Below are 7,487 nucleotides of genomic sequence, written 5' to 3'. Positions count from 1 at the left end.
GAGCATACAATTATGTTATGGTGTCCGTCTGTCTTATTATGCCCCGATTCGATGAAGTGGGGGTATATATAGTGTTGACTTTGTCCGTCTGTCCGATCGTCCATTCGAAAGGTTTCTAGAGCATATATATATCTCCCATACTATTTCACCTACGGTTATAATGAATCTTGGTTTAAAGGAAGATATTTGTAAGGCGCTGTGTCGCATAAACCATAACTATATAGTTGACTGTGACCTTTACTTTGTCTATAGATGCATAATGTTACTGCCTAAAAGGTTTCTGGAGCAAATCTCCTGTACTATTTTGCCTATGGCAGGGCTTTTTCTGAGGGTGCTTTGGGGCTGTTAATGGGCCCTATTCCCAATCATTTCATATAAGTCAAATTCCTAAAATTTGCAGTTTACTCCTGAAAAAATCTTTTCCATTCACAAATTGTTTTTCCATTCACCAATTTTCTTCCCAAAATAAGACAAAAAGGCTCCATTCCAAACTGGTGAGAAAAAGCCCTTTACGGTATATTTGTTAAAAAGCAAATTGCAGTGATTCAGATTGGACCCTCTTCTTTTAAGACAGTGGGCCTAAATTCTTATTTTGTCTTAGGTCATTATGTCCTAAATGAGAAAAAAAATTGAGCCATGCCTTTAGGGTGATGAATTGATTAATAAGAATGACAAAATAGTAAGATTCCAGAAAACTTTATTCAGACTTCAGACTGACACTTTAGAGTTATTTTAACTGAACATTTTCCTTTTATTTACTTTATTTCAGACCGACTGTCACTTTACAGTTATTTAATTAAGTTTAATTAATGTATGCAATCCAGCAAAACAGAGAATACATTTAAGCAATGAATAGGGCTTCGTTTATTAAGTTTGTCAGCAATAGCAATGTCTGTTATATAGGACCATAACAACATTTGCTAAAACATTCATTACTTATGTTATTCATATATTATTCATTTGTTTGGCTATATTCAGTCTCCAAGCGTCATTTTCATGGAGTTCTTGGAACAACAAAGTCAGTTCAGATCAATGATGTCACATAACCATTACAGACCAAATGTTGTTATAGTCTTGACAACACATATTGTATGCTCTTAATGCCTTGCAATGGGAATATGCAGAGCAAATGTAAATATTGTATCATGATTGTCGAAACTTCATTTTGCAGGAGATCTCAAGCAATGCCGTTCTGGCAGGCCTGTACAACTATTTTTATAATTAACAAATTACCTTGTCTGCAAATGCTGTGCCGCTCAGGTAGTCTCCAAAAAAAATTCTCCAGATCAAAATTTCACAGAAGTCTACAAACAGTTTTTCCATATTTTCATGGAAATCATTTCCAATACGCGGAGAAAAATTCCACAGAATCTCCGTGGAAATTCCACGGAATCTCCGTGGAAATTCCACGGAATTCACAGATAATCTCCGCGAAGATCTGACAACATTTTCCACAGAGGTTCTCTTTTTTCTCCGCGGAATCTCCGTGGAAATATTTCAAATACTCCGCGGAGAAAAATTCCACGGAATCTCCATGGAATCTCTGGAAATTCCACGGAATTCAATGAGAATCTCCGCGGAGATCTGACAACATTTTCCAGGGAGTAGGTTCTCATTTTTCATTTTTTTTCTCCACGGAATCTCTGTGGAAATCATTTCCAATACTCCGCGGAGAAAAATTCCACGGAATCTCCGTGGAAATTCCACGGAATTCACGGAGATTTTTCAACTGGGTACAATTTCCGATAACTTTGGTTATATTTTTTTTAGGTTTCTATTGTTTAAAAGTGAATTGAAATTCATACTATGGGATACGTAGCATATTTTAAGCATCGAAATGGCTCAAAAGGGCCTATCTGGACTTGGTTAACATTTTGGTGCAAGTGTTGAAAAATTGTATAACTATTGCATCACTAATATTTTTAGATTTTTATTTTTTTCAGTTACAATTGTTTTACAGTGAATGGACAATCATATTATTTGAAATATAGTGAAATTTACACATGGAAAAGGACCTATCTGAACTTGGTTAAAGTTTTAATGCATTAGTGTTGAAATATTGTATTACCATACAATTTTAGTTATTGATGTTTTACACTGAATAAAGAATCTTTCTAAAGGGATATGTAGCAAATATTAAGCACCAGTCTGGACTTATCACTTCATGAAGTATTTTACTGTTCTACAATTACAGTATCAAGGAACATTAGAGTTTTATTTTCATGATTTAACATGTGGGCAATAGGCGAACTTATGGTGTCATCATACAACTCCTTTTTTAAGTTATTATTCTAGTCTAATAGAAATGGAATGTTTAAACACAACTGATCGCTATGGTTTGTAAAATATGACCTTGTTTTTATTTTTATTAGCCCACCATCTGATGATGGTGGGATATTCAAATCACCTGGCGTCCGTGGTCCGTATTCTGTCATTCCGTCCGTCCGTAAACAATTCTTGTTACCGCTATTTCTCATAAAGTACTGTACGCATCTTTCTAAAATTTGACATGTAGTATCCCATTGGCCTCTAGAACTGGCATGTCTGTAAATGATCTGCCAAAATTAGGTATTTTATTTTATGTCAAAAAGATTCATTTCACCCTCTCATGAAGCCCATAAAGGGTGCAAAAGGGGGCCCAATATGGTAAGTTGTATTTTGATCAAGTGGATGGATTACAATGACCATATATCAGGTGAGTGCCTTAAGGCCCCTTAGGCCTCTTCTTATGAAAAGTTGTTGATAGTTTTGTTGGCTTATCAATTTGTATGGAAATGAATTTTTCTTGAATAATTAAAAGCAATATGAAGTTAAAATGTTTCTCACTTATTTTTTGATAGGATTATTCCAGTGAAAAATCTACCTGACCAGGGGACTCCTACTTCTACATGCGGTGGGTTAGTATAGGACTGGCTAAATATAACTACAATACAGATTTCTTAGGTGGTGTCAAATAGTTTTTAAAGTTGGAGTCTCAGGGTAAGAAAGATATTTTACTGGAATAGCCCATACCTATTTCCAAGCCTAAAATTAATTAAATTTAATATTTGCTGAGTATTTTTGTGTAAATTTATCGTATTCATTGCTTATCAAGTATCTCATTCTTGTTTTACCATGATCTGACCATGTTTTCAGCATATTTGGACCATGGTCTGACCATGGTTTGACATGTTTTTACTGCTTTTGACCATGGTGAGAACATGGTTTGACCATGGTCTGACCATGCTTTCACTGCTTTTGACCATGGTCAGAACATGTTTATTTGCAAATCATTTCGCCTGGGTAGTGGTTGAAGTGTGTGACGTTCAACCACTAGCCTTCCACTTCTGGGGCCCAGTGGTTAAAGTGTGTGATATTCAACCACTAGCCCTCCACTTCAGGGACCCAGTGGTTAAAGTGTGTGATATTCAACCACTAGCCCTCCACTTCAGGGACCCAGTGGTTAAAGTGTGTGATATTCAACCACTAGCCCTCCACTTCAGGGACCCAGTGGTTAAAGTGTGTGATATTCAACCACTAGCCTTCCACTTCTGGGGCCCAGTGGTTAAAGTGTGTGATATTCAACCACTAGCCTTCCACTTCTGGTGCCCAGTGGTTAAAGTGTGTGGCATTTTACCACAAGCCCTCCACCTCTGGGCAGTGGTGGCCGAGTGGTTAAGATATAAGTTTGGATGAACACAGTTTGGATTTCAAAAAGTGTTTTTCTTCCCTAAAACACAATTTGGGACCAAATAAAAAACCAAAATATTGTAAGATTTCTTGCAACTGTAGTTTTTTCAATGCATATCTGCTCACGTGAGCGAAAATTGCTCACATCAGCGAAAATTGCTCACATGAGCTCATGATGATGATGATCATGTGAGCTAACTTTGTTAATGTTTGCATGGCTCACATGAGCTCATGTAAGCAATGTTTGGCTCATGTGAGATTTAACCTCATTTGCATGTTAAAATGCTCACAAGATCTCATGTGAGCAATAATGTTAGTTTCTCACGTGAGCTACTTAAAATTGTTAGCAGATTTTGGTAAGGGATCCATTTCCCTTGGTTTAAGCGAATACACTGAAAACAAAGAACATGCTATTGGTGCTCTGAGGAATTAAACCTTGACAAGAAAGGAGAAGAATTTATTTGGAGAAGATCCAGGACATGTGCCTAAAGCTGACATGATTACTTCCAAAATTGGGATAATTGATTGTGAAGATAACAAGAACTCGCACATTAAACATTACTATCTAGAGAGATATTGCAGTGTCAGATATTTCTTAAACCAGAATATGGTTTGATTGCAGTTGTCAATAAATTTGAGGTAGAGCTGACAATATTGTTTGCCTTCAGCAGCATAGACGATGCTGCTCTATAACAGTATGAACAGAAAAGTTTGCCACAAGACAAACAAGTGTCTGAGAATAGCACAAAACGTGAGTTAGTTCCTGTTAGAAACATTAGACGGACAATTCCATCTTTGCCAAAAAACAACGATTATATCACACAGTTTTGATATTAACAAAAATCTTGTTATCGTATCATAGTGACAAAAGTTACAATTAACTGATTGTCAAATCATTCACAGCCGTAATGGGCACGGAGGCGAATTTTTGACTGAAATCAGCCACACTGACCTGACCACTGTCCCGTTTGTGACTGCCATCGTTAACAACAACAAAGGAATCGGCGGAAATTGACGGAGAGGCTGAGGACAAACAGGATATCACTTGTAAAGAGGACACCATATATGTCCCACCTATATCAGATGATTTAGAGGCTGAGGACAAACAGGATATCACAGGATTTTCCTTCTAATAAGGATGGTCAAATGCAAGAGGATTCTGATGAAATGCCACTAGTTTTCATTGAAAGTGATGAGGATGAAATGGATAACAACAGTGATGAAGGGTTGGATGAAAGTGAAATAGTAGGAGATATCACTTTAACCAAACCTCTACAGTAGGAAGCATATGAAGAGCAGTAACAATTGTTCTTCAAAAAACAAATCTGATTGAATATATGATAATTACCATGCATGTTTTTTCTGTGGAAAACTTGTTTTGCATATTTCTGTACTTATGCGAATTCACAGGAATAGACCAGAAGTAAAGACTATTTTAAAGCAGTCAAAGCCAGATTTTTCAGTACTCAGGAAACTGGGGGATGACAAACACAATCGTCATTGTGTTGAATTAAAGACAGGGACAGCTTGTTCTTACCCGCAGACAAAAGACAGCATCTTGAATATCACAAAGTATGGACCATGTCCAGACTGCAGGGAATGGATTTTGCTAGCAGGCATTAAGTATCACAATAAGAAGTGCACAAAGAAAGATAGACAGCTTAAAGGAAAGAGATAATCAAAGTCTAGACATAAGTAGTAACATTAGATAACACTTTCGATATAAACAAAAACTTAGCCGACGGTGACCGTGCGGAGTTGAAGCACCTATTAGAGGAATCATCGTTAGCATTCGCTCCTGATATCGAGCAAACATTAGGAGAAACGAGTGACAGTCTCCCTATTTATCAGAACTGAATAATGTCACTAAGAAGGATGTGTATCCCCTTCCCAGAATTGATGTGTTGGAGGGTGTGGGACGGTGTAGGTGTGTAGGTGTGTGAACTCCTTGATATCCTCGGAGGGGCTAACTATTTCACCTCGTTAGATTTGACCGCTGGATATCACCAAGTTCCTGTGAGAGAGTCAGACGTAGAGAAAACAGCTTTTTCCTTTTTTGGAGGACATTATGAATATAACTTCCCATGCCGAAATAAAGTACACAAAAGTATTTTTTTCCTACTTTTTCGAAAAAGCTCGAAAAAAGTATACTTTTTCTGTACTTTATTTGGACTCTGAAATTTTTTCGAGTACTTTTTTTGTACTTATTCTGGACTTTACCTTTATTTCCCCTATCGGGCCCCGCCCCTTTGGCCCCTCGGGGGTCAGACTCACCATTTATGCAAAATCTGTTCCCCTTTCCCAAAGGATGTTTCTGACCAAACTGGGTTCAAATCCATTCATAACTTTATGACTAGTAGCGATTTTAAGGAATTACCTCTATTTCCCCTATTGGGCCCCGCCCCTTTGGCCCCTCGGGGGTCAGAGTCGCCATTTATGCAAAATCTGTTCCCCTTTCCCCTTCGGTCCAGGTGAGCTAAAAATGATCTCAAGAAATGATTGTGAATAAAAAAAATCTGTGTTTTGGAGTATAGTGGCATAATTTAAGATAAAGAATCTATTGCAGTCTCACATTGAAACGAACTGTCAGAGAATTCTGGAGTAGCTTGATTTGATTTAGGTAGTCATCCTTATAATTACGAGTTCTATTTTGTAGCTTTGTATACCTGTGGCTGGCCTTTCTTGATAAAAAGACTTCCAAGCAGACATGCATGTAATAAATGACAGTAAAGTGATCAGGTGCATAAGGAAAATTTTCTCTTTCTTCCAACAGATGATGCAGTACATTCTGAAATGAGGGAAAGCTTACAGACATTGCATTGTGGTCCAAATTGAGGGCAATGGTTCGCACAAAGCAGAAAAGGAATGAAGATAATCAGACATTTTATTTTTCAAATTCACACTTGCTTGGATTTGACCTGTTTAAGCATGCATTATTATGCATATACCATACTTCAGTATGTATGTATCGATTTTTGTTTTGCTTTCGAGTGAAGCTATTTACATTTTTGTGTTGTTTCCCCAAGAGAAATTTTGATTCGACAATTTTTACAAATGTTATTGCCCTTTTTATTTAGAATAGTATATTGTTTTTCTCCTTCATACACATGATATAAAATAGTGTTTTCCTGCTTGAAAAATTTATTAGAATAATTTATCACAAGTTATTGCCCTTATACATACATGTCCATCTGTAAATCCTTAACCTCACCCTTCAACAAATTTCAAGCTTATTAGACTTTGCTATGACATGAAATTATACTCAGTGGAATTGTGATTGGATAACTAATCTTGTATTTCAATATTTGTTTTCACTTGATACAGTTATGCATTTCTCTTAGAAATGGGACTGATGTATATATTGTTTAAGCATGCAGTATTCTAATTTATTACTTATTTCCTTCCTTTTTAGTCCTGCTTTTTTGGTATTTTTTTCCTACTTTTTCAGTACTTTTATCTACTTTTTAATTCTCTTCTTTTTTAGTACTATTTTCCTACTTTTATAGTACTTTTTTCCTAATTTTCCACTACTATTTACCTACTTTTTCAGTACTAATTTCCTACCTTTTTGGTACTTTTTTCCTACTTTCTGAGTACTAATTTCCTACTTTTTCAATACTATTTTCCTGCATTTTCTGTATCATTTTCCTACTTTTTCGTTTTCAGTACAAAACGTATGCACTACTTTAATTCCTGCTTGAAACATACATCTTTTTGTACTTTTTCATGCCAAGTTGTTCCAGTACCTTTTTTGTACTTTCTCAGTACTATTTTCCTACTTTTTCACAGTACTTTTGTTCCAGTACTTTTTTGTACTT

This window comes from Pecten maximus, chromosome 14 (genome assembly GCF_902652985.1).
Source record: "Pecten maximus chromosome 14, xPecMax1.1, whole genome shotgun sequence".
In the NCBI taxonomy this organism is placed as follows: domain Eukaryota; kingdom Metazoa; phylum Mollusca; class Bivalvia; order Pectinida; family Pectinidae; genus Pecten; species Pecten maximus.
This window is presented reverse-complemented; position numbering follows the sequence as displayed.